The following is a 15,116-nucleotide window of genomic DNA, read 5'->3' on the forward strand; positions in this document are numbered from 1 at the left end:
GTTTACCCCTTCACGTAAGTTGGTCACACTGGTGAGAATTGCAGCTGCTCTATATAAGTGAGTTTCAGCTGCAGCAGTGAGGAAGGCGAGTGAGGAGGTGAGCATCATTGAGCACCAACCTCCGGGGTGCGGGGAAGGTGTCTCAACTGTAGCCATGGTGCAGGGTGGAGTAGGGGACTTGTACGAGTGCAGTGGTGTTGGGGAGGGAGGTGGCTAGGCAGGGGCACATGCTGGTGTGGGCAACCTGCAGTCAGGGTCGCAGCTGGCATGAGGCTCATGTTGCATGCATTCCCCCCACCCACTGATGACCCCTAAAGAGTTGAATATAAGGTCAACCCACAACTCCACTAACATCACCACTGTTACCTACTGGACAGGCTCTATGGTTGATTGCTGACATCCCATCCCAGGCCCCATTGACAATAACCAGCACCAGGCCTGTTAGCTGCTGTTCCAACCAAGGGAACTCGGCAAGTGTTAACACAGCTCTTCACACTGCATGGATTCTACAGTGCTGCCCTTGGTCAGAATCCACCTCATGATAGTCATAAGGGTGATTTGCCACCATTTGTGTGAACTACAAGCTGTTCTTGAAAGCCAGTGCACCAGATGCCCAGGTGGCTGCACCCATGTCAATTCTTCAAGGGTTTCCAATGGGGACCTCCACATAGCCACCTGTATGCTCTCCATGCCCTCTGTGCAGAGGGTGTAATGGTGATCACCACCCCCTCAGGGTGGCATATGGCATTGGTGATCCTGTCAGCTTGTACCATCTAGACTCATGGGGACACGGGTTGTAAGGGGTCCAGGATGGATAATGTCACAGACTTGTCCGTCTGTCTGTCTGCCTGTCTCTCTCTCTTACTCCCTCTCCCCCACGCAGCAAGGATGGATTTCGAATTGGAGCCAATAGACCAGGGAGTGATTCTCGTGCTGTGGAGGAGGAGGAGGGAGATGTCTGCACACTGCAAGGCCAGCCCAGATCAGAGGAGGAGAGGGAGCTGTTGATCAGGTGCAGGAAGCAGGCACCCATCGGCCTGAGGAGGGGGCCAGAGCACAGAGGCGATGGAGACCGCAGCAGTTCAGGAAGCACATGCCACCATAGGCTCTGGCTCAGCAAGGAGACAGTGCAGTGCCTGTGTCAGGTCCTTGAGGACTTGCCTCCTCATGGTACAAAGGATGCCCACTCTGGTGACAGTAAGGATCACAGTGGCCTTTAACTTCTAGGCAACCAAGCTGGCAGTGTGGGATTTCCAATCCAACCACTGTGGGATTTCCAATCCTTGGTCCACACGTGTGCCCATGAGATGACGGATGCATGGGCAGGTCAGTAGATCAATTTCAACATGGGCTAAGGAAGCCTGGGCTGCAGACTTTGCCATCATGGCTGGCATGCCTAACATGCGGGGAGCAATCCATTGCACGCACATTGCCCTGCAGTCCCCACAATATCAGACACTGCATTTCATGAATAGAAAGAGATCCCACTCCCTGAATGTTCAGCTGGTGATGGTGTTAGCTTGCACTGTCCAGACTCATGGGGACACGGGTTGCTGGGAGGAAATGAGAGGTCCAGGATGGATAAACGTATGGGCTGTGTGTCTCTCTCTCACTCCCCCTCTCCCACACAGCAAGGATGGATTTCAAATTGGAGCCAATGGCCTGGCGGTGATTCTTGTGATTACTACTAAAGCGGAGCAGCACGTGTGCACAAGCTACCCGGGGTACGTGTATGATAGCTTTATCTTGCGGAGCTGTGACATCCGTGAGGTCTTCGAAGAGCAGCCCAGAATGCCAGCATGGCTCATGGGTGACAAGGGTACCCGCTAAGGGCTTGACTGATGACACCAGTGCAGAAGCCAGAGACCAAAGGGGACACCCATTATAATGAGGCCTGTGTTGCCACCCAGTCCATCGGTGAGCAGTGCATTGGGCTCCTGAAGGTACGGTTCCGCTCTGGCGCGATCTTCCAGTACAGCCCCTTGAAGGTCTCCCATGTCATTCTGGTCTGTTGTGTGCTCCATAATCTGGCGCAATAGCAGGGAAACATCCTGGAAGACAAGGAGGAGGACAACCAGGCGAATGAGGAGCAGGGATCCAGGAGGATGTGGAAGAAGCCGAGGAGGAGCCGGAGAATGCGGGACAGGTGGCAGAAGGGTTCAGCAGGGCAGGTGGTAAGGGCAGCCCACATCACCACAAGGTTCTCCAACTATAGAGTGAGCAGTCACCAGCTCCAACCCCATTGGGCACCCACGGCTGGGCTTGCTTGGGATGAGCGCTTGGAGTTGCACACCAGTCAGGCGCTGGGAAATGTGGATCGTATACTCAAGAAATCATAAAATCATAGGAACCCTACAGTACAGAAGGAGACCATTCAGCCCATTGAGGCTGCACCAACAGCAATACCACCCAGGCCCTATTCCCATAACCCCACGTCTTTACCCTGCTACTTCCCTTGACACTAAGGGTCAATTTAGCATGACCAATCCACCGAACCCATAAATCTTTAGAGTCTGGGAGTAAACCAGAGCACCCGGAGGAAACCCACACAAACACAGTGAGAATGTGCAAACTCCTCATAGACAGTGACCGAGGGCCAGAATTGAATCCATGGTAGCATAGTGGTTAGCACTGCTGCTTCACAGCTCCAGGGTCCTGGGTTCGATTCCCGGCTCAGGTCACTGTCTGTGTGGAGTTTGCACGTTCTCCTCGTGTCTGTGTGGGTTTCCCCCGGGTACTCCGATTTCATCCCACAGTCCAAAGATATGCGGGTTAGGTTGATTGGCCATGCTAAGAAATTGCCCCTTAGTGGCTAGGGATGCATAGATTAGAGGGATTAGTGGGTATAATATGTAGGGATATCGGGGTAGGGCCTGGGTGGGATTGTGTTCAGTGTAGACTCGATGGGCCGAAGGGCCTGTTTCTGCACTGTGGGGTTCTATGATTCACTGTCCCACTGTGCTGCCCTACCACTGTCGAAGGCCTTTTCCGTGTAGAACGATGCTCTAAAGTCCTCTGGGTACAGTCAGTGTACAGTCATCTCAGGGGTGGCAGGGTGGGTTTGAATCACAGACAGGTTGGTCACAACTGTAGAGTGCAATAACATTTAATTGTGAAATTTAGCAGTGCAGAAAACCCTCTCCCTAACTGAAGTGCAGCCCTTCACCCTTGCCCTCTTGGTGACCCAACAACTTCTTAATCTTTCGTGGCCTATTGTTACTTCTATATTTCCCCCATCAGATGCACATGGAAGGTGAGGCAGTCAGCTGTGTTTCATGCCCCAAGGCCTGTGATGCCCCCAGCAGACATCCCTTGGAGGGCTAGGACTCTGGCTGATTTTCTGGTGTTATAGACATATCTGTCCCACCCTGTTCATCCCACTGTCCATAGAGTTGCTGCATTGTTGCTGACAGCTCCTCTTGCATTTCCCAGCTCTGCTGATGTATCTCCAGCAGTTTAGGGAGAACTGATCCCAGCATGATCCTTTCCTCGTTCTCCCTGCCAGACCTAGGCCTCTCTCAAAGGGAGTGAAGATTCTCAGGTCGGGTTCCTCACCTCCTGTTTTCTCCCAATCTTGGTTATTGTGGGCCTGTGGGGACAGAAGGGAAATTGAAAGCATGATAGCTTGGGGCCAGCTGAATCCTCAGTTCCGGCAGACTTCCGTGTGCCTGAGGTCTCTGATGTTCCCGCCTCCACCTAATGTACCTCAACGGCTGTGTTGTGTGCACCAGACAGTGACCCAAAAGCCTCATCACTAACTTGCCCCACCATGGTGATAGTATCTGTGCTGGTGGATTGTGCGATGGAAGCCAGTGTCAACTGACTTATGCTGACCTCTGTGAATTACTCAGGGCTTTTCTCTAATTTGTCATGGGGCGTGTCAGTGGGAACAGTGTGTGGGGAGTGGGGTAGTGGGGCCAGCAGATGGACGGGTGCATTGGGGTCATCCCTGATCCCCGTCAACAAAGGATACAAGGTTCAGTACAAGGGAGGGACAGGTATCTGGGCAGTATGCTATTTCCTACAGTATGTCGTACGAATGAAGGTTTTGCAGGTGCTCACTTCCTGGTCAGATTCCAACCTGGCTGTTGCTCCTGTCCTCCTCCTCTCCTGCCAATCTAGGGCTCTCTCCTCAAAAGGAAGTGAGGATTCGCAGGTAGCGGACTCTCCAGCTCCTCTTTTTTCCCAGTGGTTATGGGCTATCTTCTCCTGCGGGGACAGAAGGGGAAATTGAAAGCCTGATAGCTGGAAGGGCACGGGATCTCAGGGTTGTGACGGGGGATGCCAGAAGGGTTGGAGGTAGGTGTGAGGGTCAGATGTCGAAGGCTATGGGGTGTCATGGGGTGGATCGACATGGACATTGCAGACGGAACAGATGGGACTGATGCCAGGACGGGACTGATGATGGACACTCACACTTGCTGCCCGATTGAGAGTCATTGATTTTCTTCCGGCACTGGCAGCTGATCCTCCATGCCAGCGCGCTCACTGCCACTGTCACCTCCTCCCTGGCCTTGTTGTTTACCAACCCCTGGGTTGTTGCCCGTCCGGGGGAAGAAAATGCCCCTCCTCTCCTGACTGCATGAAGCAGATGGCCCAGCTCTCCCTCAGTGAACCTCGGGGCTACCCTATCAGGTGTCATCTTGCTGGCATGCCTGCCTGTGTGTCCATCATTTGCACTTATGTGCAGCTCTCCGTTGTTAATGCCGTATGGCTGTGGCCATTTTGGGTGAATCATACACCCGGATGGTCCTTGCCAGCGAGAATCACATCAAGGCTCTTTCATTGCACCAAGTGTTATAAGATCACAATTTATGGCTCACCAAAAAAAACAGTGTGAATAACTCCCTTTTTCTCACTTGTTCAGCACTTTGAACATTTATTGTAAGATTGCACCTACGGGCCGGGATTCTCCAAAAAACATTTTAAGTGTTGAATTAGCATAAAAGCTGGATATATCCCGCTGGGTTTTTTTTTAGGCATGTTTTCAAACTGAATCTCCCATACTCTGCAGAGTGCCCTCGCGAGATTCATGCTGAAAATCAGGGGACCGGGCCTATTCCCACCCGAGAGGCCAGCAACACAGCACTGATTGGACCCCTGCCCATGAGCCGATCTGTCAGAGCGGCGATCAGCGTATGCATTGCCAGCCTCCCGATCACTGGCCAGCCCTGCAGCTTTGCATCGCTGCCCCTCTGACCAACCCACCCCCACCCCCGAACATCTCCTGATGGGTAAGTGGTGAGCCATGGAAGCTGTAGCAGAAACAGCAGCATGAAGCTGAATAGAGCTTGAATCATTATGGGAACTTGATGGGGCAATGTGCAGAAAAGTCTGCCCCAGGGACTGATCACTCAAGGTGACCTTATAAAAGGACTAAAAACAGTGTTATCAGTGAGCGAATTAACAGATGTTCTGTAGAAGCTAAAGGATAAAATCAATGATATCATCAATTTGATTAATGTGGAGTATTGGGACCAGCAGATGGTCACAAAATCACAGATTTGTTACAGTGCAGAAAGTGGCCATTCAGCCCATCATTCTGCATTTGCATTCTGAAGGAGAATGGCATCGAGCGCCATTTATCCACCTTCTCACCATAACCCTACACATGGGCCTTAGCTTTTGAGCTCCAGGGCAGTGAATTTAAGGGGTAGCCCAAAGAAGGGAACCTCACAACAGCAGCCCCCCAGCCGCCCATGCTGCCCCCTCCACCGAACCCTCTCAGGTAAGGTTTGCATGATAATTATCCGGGAAGTGCAAACTTCTGATGAGCACTGGAAACCAACCCAGAATGTGATTTCAATTGTAAAGTTCTAATGTGTCCAAACATGTTACAGCAATAGTTACCCAGAAAAAGATAGAAGTATTAAAACCGCTTCTGAATAACCATTTTACAGACCAACATGACCCACAGACATGGATTTACAGCTCCCAATCCCAGCAGCTGTTATTCGGGAGCTGCTGCTCAGAATTCACTCCTTCACCAATAACCATTTCAGGTGGTTGGTACAGAGGAAGGCCATGGCTGCTGGGGTGATCAAGGTTGTGGATGTGCTGGGTAGCAGAGGAGTGGGCTGGATGATACCCCATGCACTGGTTGAGCGTGCAGCGGTGGATGTTGGCGGCTGATGCCAGTCATGACCTTAGAACAATTGTGCTCAGATACCACGAGGATGTACAGCTGTGCGGTGGGACCCCGTCTGAGCATACCTCTGCTTGGACGGAATTTCACATTGCCTGTAAGCCCAGACCCTCCTTGTTTGGTCTGGCACTCAACAGTTTGAGTCACCTCATAATAATGTTCTCCACGCTCGTTGCCACTGCACGGAAGGATTTCCTTCCGTGCTACAGTATGGGCTACTGCTGCACGCCTTCCACTACCGTAACCACGCCCTTCGCCCAGAAGCACCTTGGCAAGCCTTATTGCCGTCTAGAGGTGGTGGTCTCCAGTGGAAGTCCATCTATGGAGGAATTCCCCCAGTACACTGGGGACCTGGGGTGAGGCTAGTGCATGCAGCAGTGCCGTGCAACCGTAAATTGTCCCGGTTCACAGGCTCCAGAGAAACCTACCCTTTTTGTGGTCTTGTGGAGCCCATGGGCCATGTCACGTTAAATATTACAGACTGCACTCCCTTTTTTGTGATCTCAAAAACATTTTATAGATGATTTGTTTGTATTTCAGTCCCACGCTCCTGATCTACGGGCACCCAGTGCGAAGGGGTGCTGAGAAGGCAGAAGACCTCCTCGTGAACCTGCTCCTCGGCTTGGCCAAACTTGCTGTAAACAGGTCCAAGCATTGGGCGACCGAGGATGTTGCCTCAACTGATTGTCTGCCCTCTAACGCAGTTACATTTGCGACCAGGTGTCCCTGGAGAAGAAGCATGCTGATTTCACAGGCACAATCAAAACCTTCCATGCCCATTGGACACTACGGAGGCTGGGGTATATTATTGACCCTCTTTATCACATTTTGATTTGATGTTAAAGTTTCCTTTACATTTTGTTTTTTTTTGCTTCAGGCGGTTCCCTTCTTCTCAAAGGACCACACCTTTAACTTTGTCCCTCAGTTAATTTGATGTAGTTTATTTGGTTTGCCAAAAAGATGCCTAGTGGCTGGCAGACTGCCTTGTGTCCTTGCGGCGTTACCCGTCTTTTCCCAGGACCTTCTCAAAGTCTGGAACATGGTCATCTCACACCGTAGCTCTCCCGTGCTTGGAGTAGTGGCTGTTGTTCAGGAACCGCTACTCAGGAATTCACTCCTCCACTAACTCCATTTCCAGTGCTGGCAGAGAGATCGGCTGTGGATACCAGGGTGACCAGAGTCAGGGACTTAATGGGTGGTGGAGCAGTGGGCTGGATGACTCCCCATCTGCTGGCTGAGCGTGCAGCAGTTGACATTCAGCTTGTGGCTTGATGCCAGTCATGACCTTAGAATGATTGCCCTCAGACCCGAAGTCACACTTGGTCTCAAGGAGGCACAGCTTTGCGGTGGGATCCCATCTGAGCATATCCCTGCACAGACGGAATTTTCATATTGACCCTAAGCCCAGACCCCCCTTCCTAGGTCTGGCACCCCACAGTTTGAGCCATGTCAAGGAAATGCCCTCTGTGCTCTTTGCCACTGCACGGAAGGGCATTCAGCTCATGACCAATGCCATCTTCAGAGCAACATTTGGACCCGGCATCGTACACAGGATCAATGAGGCGTGGTGGAATCCTGATTGAGTTTACCTTTGCTCGAATGGAATTTCACATTGGCCCCAAACCCAGACCAGCTCCCTGGAAATGGAGCCCTACAGTTTGAGCTGCCTCACTGAAATGCCCCATGTGGCCTTTGCCAAGGCACAGAGGGATTTCTTGTATGGGCTGTTGCTGCACACCTTCCAGTACTGTGCCCTCGCCCATCGGTGATATACACCTCAGCAGGCCCTGTTGCTGTCTGGCGGCAGAGGTTCCCAGCGGAGGTCCCTCTATGGAGGGATCCTCCCCATTGCATCAAGGACCTGAGGTGGAGTCTGGTGCACACAGCAGTATCATACTACTATAAATTGTACCGCTTTGCAGGCTCCCAAGAAACCTGCCCTGTAAGCGATCTTGCGGAGTCCGTGACACTGTCTATGCTAAATGCAATAGGCTGCACTCTCTTTTTAGTTATCTTAAAAACCTTTAGAACATAAGAACTAGGAGCAGGAATAGGCCTTCTGGCCCCTGGAGCATACTCCGCCATTCAATAAAATATGGCTGATCTTTTCGTGGACTCAGTTCCACTTACCCACTTGCTCACCATAACCCTTAATTCCTTTACTGTTCAAAAATGTATCTATTCTTGCCTTAAAAACATTGAACGAGGTAGTCTCAGCTGCTTCACTGGGCAGAGAATTCCACAGATTCATAACCCTTTGAGTGAAGACGTTTCTCCTCAAGTCCGTCCTAAATCTGCTTCCCCTTATTTTGAGGCTATGTCCCCTAGTTCTAGTTTCACCTGCCAGTGGAAACAACTTCTCTGCGTCTATCTTATCTATTCCCTTCATAATCTTATATGTTTCTATAAGATCTCCCCTCATTCTTCTGAATTCCAATGAGTATAGCCCCAGTCTACTCAGTCTCTCCTCATAAGCCAACCCTCCCAACTCCAGAATCAACCTAGTGAATCTCCCCTACGCTCTCTCCAGTGCCAGAACAAATTGTTCATAAGCTTGACACCAACACACAAAGCAATTGCTTCATTTAGAACTTGGTAACGGCAGGAGACTCCCAAAAGGATAATTACCTTGAATATACTTCCCCATACCCTGCTTCCTCTAAGAACTCCACTGCATTTTACCAGTTTCACTATCTATGTTCCAACCCTTCAGACAGTGCAAACTTTCATGTTAGTGATTTCTAGTATGTCTTCCTTTCCCCTCAATCTAGGTTTCCTGCCTCGACCCTCAGTTAAAGGCACAGACAATGTGAGTGGAGAGAGGGTTAAGCACAGGTTAAAGAGATTTGAGATTTGAGTTTGTGTCTTTTTATGCCCTGTTTATGAACTGAAATCCCACTCACCTGATGAAGGAGCAGCACTCCAAAAGCTAGTGGCTTTTGCTACCAAATAAACCTGTTGGACTTCAACCTGGTGTTGTGAGACTTCTTACTTTATCAGCCCCATCCAGCAGACTGACAGCGTAAACCACGACCATTCATTTTCTTTCTTTAGAGTTCCTGAAAATCTGGATGAAAAACTCGGCTGTGAAGCTGGAGAGCTGGAGACTCAGAGCCTGCCACTCTGGGCATAACCTTCACATATTATTTTATTGTGTCCATAACACAGATTTTGCTCAAAGAAGAACAAGATTCATGAAATTAAAGTGTTTAGGAAAGATAGGAAAGGAGACAGGGTGGCAGCCTTGAGTAAGGAGTACCTTGCAATGCCAGAGAGAACCTAAAGGAAGAAATTTGCAAGACAATTACACAGAAGTGCAAGAATTATAGAATAGTTGTAATGGAGGATTTTAATTATCCAAATATAGACCAAAATAGTAGTAGTAATGGTAGTAATATAAAGGGCAGAAAGGGGCAAGGATTCCTAGAGTGTGTTCAGAACAAGTTTTCTATGGCACAATGTTTCCAGTTCAAAGAGAAAGGAAGCACTTCAGAACCTGGTTCTTGGGTATAAGGTAGGCTTAGTTCATCATATATCAATAGGGAAATGCTTAGGGGATAATGATCATTATATCATAAATCTTAGGTTGGCTCTGGATAAGGGTCAATATAGAGTAAGAATAATTAACTGGGGGGAAACCAACTTCACGGGGGTAAGGATGGACCTGCCCCAGATAAATTGGACTTAAAAATTCAGCAGCAAAACAGTACCTAAGCAATGGATTGCCTTTAAACAAGTGTTAAGGCGTGGCTCATGGTAAATGCTGAGCTATCCAAAAACCAAAGGGAAATGTGAAACAGCTGCCAAGACAATTTTTTTCAATCTGCATATTGAAAGGAGGTTTTCTGAAATCAAGAGATGTTGCCAACAAATTTTGATGATTGTATAATAAAGTAAATGTTTATTTAAAAAAATAAACACTACAAGAATAGCTTCACACATTTAATAATGGCATCGTGGTACAGTGGTTCAATTCCGGCCTTGTGTGACTGTGTGGAGTTTGCACATGTCCCCCATGCCTGCATGAGTTTTCTCTAGATGCTTCAGCTTCTTCTCACAGTCCAGAGTTGTGCAGGTTAGGTGCATTGGCCATGCTCAGTTGCCCCTTAGTGTCCCTAATGTAGGATAGATGAGAAATATGTGTAGGGTTGTGGGGGAGAGGGCCTGGGCAAGCTACTCTGTCAGAGAATCAGTACAGACTTGATGGGCTGAATGACCTCTTCTGCACTGTAAATATTCTATGTTTCTATGATCTTAGTACTTCTTAAAAGAGTTCCAAAAAGATCTTAGCTTTAATTACACTCAGAGCTCACCTTCTCTTGTGGTGGTATAACAGCTATTATGAATTTTTAAATCAGAAGGATTCCAGTAACTTTACCATAAAATATTCTGTTGCTCTTGGGATGTTCTCTGATGGTGGCAGCAAACTGGTTCTCCTGATCTGGCTGTGTCCACACACTGTATTTTAACTATTACTAGTCGCCACACTGTCTGCTTGGAGATATTATCAGCTGCCCCACTGTCATCTTGGGGAGCTGACTAGCTGCCTTGCTGTCTTTTGGGAGATCTAAGCAGCTACCTACTCACACAGGCTTCAGTGTTTTCATAAAAGTGTTCCTTCCCTTTGATCTCACTACAACCTCTTCTTTCACAGATTCTCTCAGAAGTTCCCCTTTCCCAGAACTCCTTTCTTTCATTTGATAGCTTCTATATTTTAACAAGTAAGCTCATTCTATCTTTGCCTCACTTACTTACAATTTTACAACTTGTGTATATTCCCCTTTGAACTAAAACATCCGATTTCAAACTATTTTTTTCATTGCCTTATTTAAAGTTTAATTTACATTTCTTGGTTCTTTCTGTTCGTTAACATATCAAAGCCACATCTTGCTGATGTTTCAATCCTTGCAGTATCACAGTCTCTTAACCCAGTTACACTAATCACACCCCCTCCCCCCACCAGTTTTCCAGCATGTAAGAAAAATGAAAGTTATCATTGAAAGAAAAATATCATAATTTCTTGTTTCCTGACAGAAGAGAGAGTTTGAGTTTCGTCACGGTACATTCCTATGAAAGGGAAAGGCAGGTAAATAAATCCAGAACTTTTCGATTGATAAAGGAGATAGAGATTAAACTGAACCAGTAAAAGTTGACAGATGTCAGATGGCTAATACAATTGAGAATCAGGCTAAAAATAAGATCTTGAGGATTGAGAAAGCAAATAAGAGAAGCAGAGAGAGAGAGTGTGAGAAGACACTGGCAGCTAAGAAAGCAAAATCCAAAAGTGTTCTATAAGCATAAAAATAGTAAAATGCTGATGGAAGGAGGAGTGGAACAAGTAGGGACCGAAAAGTGGATTTACACATGGGAGCAGAGAATCAGTACAGACTCCATCAGCTGAATGACCCCTTCTGCACTGTAGATATTCTATGTTTCTATGATTCTAGTACTTTTTAAAAGAGTTCCAAAACAATCTTAGCTTAAATTACACTGAGAGCTCACCTACTCTTTTCTGGTGGCATAATAGCTGTTATGGATTTTTAAATCAGAAGAATTCCAGTAACTTTACTGTCAAATACTCTGTTGGTCTTGGGGTGTTCTCCGATGGTGATTGCAAACTGGTTCTCCCAGTCTGGCTCATACATTGAATGAATACTTTGCATCTGTCTTTATCAAGGAATGGTTTGAAAGAAGGGTGAAAGGTTTAAATTTGAAAGGAGGACGGTTTGGATATGTTGTCTACATTCTAAGTTTATAAGAAACTTAGACCGGATGAGGCAGATCCAAGGTGGGATGATCATTGGCACAGTGGCAATGGTTAACACTGCTGCTTCACAGCACCAGGAACCCAGGTTCTGTCTTGTGTGGAGTTTATATGTTCTCTCTGTGTCTGCATGGATTTCCTCCAGGTGCTCCAGTTTCCTTCACAGTCCAAAGATGTGCGGGTTAGATTGATTGGCCATGATAAATTGACCCTTAGCGTCAGAGGGATTAGCAGGGTAAATACATGGGATTATGGGAATAGGGCTTGGGTGGGATTGTTGTCGGTGCAGGCTTGATGGGCTGAATAGCCTCCTTCTGCACTGTAGAGATACTATGATTCTATGATCCATACTGAGGGCATTGAAGATGGAAATTGTGGAAGCCCTGGGCATAATTTTCCAATCTTCCTTAGACTCAGGATTGGTGCTGGAGAACTGGAGAATTACAAATATTACATTCTTGTTCAAAAAGCCAGATGAAGATAAACTGACACCAGTGAATTTAAACCTCAATGGTAGGAAAGCTTTCAGAAGTGATAGTTTGGGACAAAATTAATAATCACTTGGGAAATTTGTGTTATTTAAGGAAAGTCTGTATGGATTTATTAAGAGTAAATTATGTTTAACTAACAGAGAGTGTTGATGGCGTGGTGCACATGGACTTCCAAATTGCATTTGATATGGTGCTACACAACAGACTTGAGGAAAATGAATGGAATAAAGGGGGCAGTAGCAATAATGGATACATAATTGGCTGAATAATAGGAAACAGAGACCAGTAGTGAACAATGGTTTTTCAGACTGGAAGAAGGTTTATATTAGAGTCCCCCAGGGATTGGTGTTAGGATTCCTGCTTTTGCAGATATATCGTCATAATCTAGCCCTTGATATACAGAGTGCAATTTCAAAACCTGTGGATAATACAAAACTTAGAATCATTGTGAACCATGAGGAGAACAGTGTAGAACTTCCGAAGGACATCGACAGGTTTTAGAATGGACAGATAGTTGACAGATGAAATTTAACACAGAAATGTGGAATGATTCATTTTGAAATTAATTTAGGAAGAATGCAGAGGGACAATATAAAATAAAATGTACATTCTTAAAAGGGGTGCAGGAGCAGAAGGAACTGGGAATATATGTGCAGTAGGCCAAGTTAACCATATCTTAGTAAGACCCATTCTTTCCTCTCTGCACAGAATGAATTGGACGTATATGTTCCCTCTGATTTGACTGCTTAATTAAGCATACAGCATCCTTGGCTTTATCAATGAGGGCACAGTACATAAAAGCAAGCAATTTATGAAACACTGGTTCAGCCTCAACTGGGGCATTGTGCCCAGTTCTGACAACATACTTTAGAATGTGAAGGTGTCAATTATTCTGAAGGTGCCAGAAAGACTCATTGTGGGTTCAGGAATGAGGAACCTCTATTATTTGGAACGATTGGAGAGATTGGGACTGTTCTCCTTGGAGAAATGAAGGTTGAGAGGAGATTTGGTAGAGGTATTCAAAACCATGCGTTGTGTTATTTCATGAAGATCTTTGCACAATTAGATTTGCCTTACACTTGTACAACAGCCCAATGTTGACTGAAAGAGTCACCTGTATCTCACAACCAACATGCGCCCGCACACACACACACATGGATTATACTCCTGTACAAAACTTCCCTTTGGGTGAGGTCTTCTCCAAAAGTCTTCCAAGCTGCAAGAGATAAGATTCTGCAAGGATTGCTGCATTGTTTGTGCAGTAAGGATGATGTGTTGATCAAGATTGGAACATAGAAAGTGAACCTTGGAAGTGTTGGATGAACTATTAAAAGACTCAATGATAGTAATGTGAATTGAATTGGGAATGATTTAAAGTACAACTAAAGTACATGGAAGAAAAGTTTAGCTGGTGATACACTGCTTCTTCATTGCAACACAAATTGTGACCTGAAACTAACATATGATGCTGCAAACTAATTGGGACAGTGATCAGTCATGTCATGGATGATAGTTAGTAAAAGCCCATAACATCATACCATTCATCCTAACCAAGAGTAAATGTAATTATATGCAGATAGAAAAGAAACTGCTTGGAATCATATTACAAATCAAAATGTTACCAACTTTTCCTCAGTTGAAACTTCACTCGAGTAACAGATCATAAACCTCTAGTATCTATTCTGGAGCCAAAGTCTAATACTGACAATGCTAGTGTCAAGGATACAGCAGTGATTACATTTCTTTTATAGCACTATCACAGTTTGAAAGAAAATGCTATCGGTAATGCACTGTCATATTTGTCGCATCAGGACTCAGACGTAGGCTGTGAAAGTACAATTTTCACAACAGGTGTTGATGACGTCCCAATCATAGCAACTGAAATCGTGACTGGAACTCAGAAATACCCAGGGTGGGATTTTCTGAATTTTTGATAGTGTCAGCTCACTGGTGGCTTTACCCATCAATTTTTTTGATAGTTGGTCAAAATAATCCTGTAGGTGGATCCCACGACTTCATGCTGGCAGGATGGGCTCTGAATGAAGCTGCCCCAGCACTAACATTGGCTCCAAAGGAAAGGGTGCGGATGTAAAAAAAAAACAAAAATGATTCCCCAGCCACCCTCTCCCCCCACCCTGCACCACATGCCACCCCCTCCCAGCAGACATGGGAACCCTGTCCACCCTGCCATCATCCCCCCATACTCAGACTCAGAAGCCTCCACCTCAGCACTGGCCCCTGGATGGGGGCACTGCCAGGGGGCAATGCCAGGGCACTGCCAGGACCTGGCCAGGTTTGACCCTCTCACCCCTGGGGCCTCTACTTAGCTGTACATGCCCCAGCAGGGACCATTTGCCAGTACACAACTTTTGTCAAAAGTTGTGTAAACCTCACCAGTCTGACATTACGTTGGTGGGGACGATATCCTAAAGGTTAGGATTTTGTGCTCTATTTGCCATAGGCAGAAATCACATCATGGGGCATAAAATGTCATAGAAGTGAAAAAATAGTCCCCACCATTGACACCGGATAGTGAGGAACCTCATTTAAATTATCTTATCATTAGTGGACAGTCCTGCTGTAACCTCCCCTCATGCTCGATAATCAGCCTCAGATGTTGTGATGTCATGTCAACATGTTTATAAAAATGGGAAGTTGGCGACCCTGCTCTCAAAGAGGAGTTCGAAGGTGAGTACTCAGTCACCACTGGCTATTA

Source organism: Carcharhinus amblyrhynchos, chromosome 1 (genome assembly GCF_965287045.1).
Source record: "Carcharhinus amblyrhynchos chromosome 1, sCarAmb.v2.hapA, whole genome shotgun sequence".
Classification (NCBI taxonomy): Eukaryota; Metazoa; Chordata; class Chondrichthyes; order Carcharhiniformes; family Carcharhinidae; genus Carcharhinus; species Carcharhinus amblyrhynchos.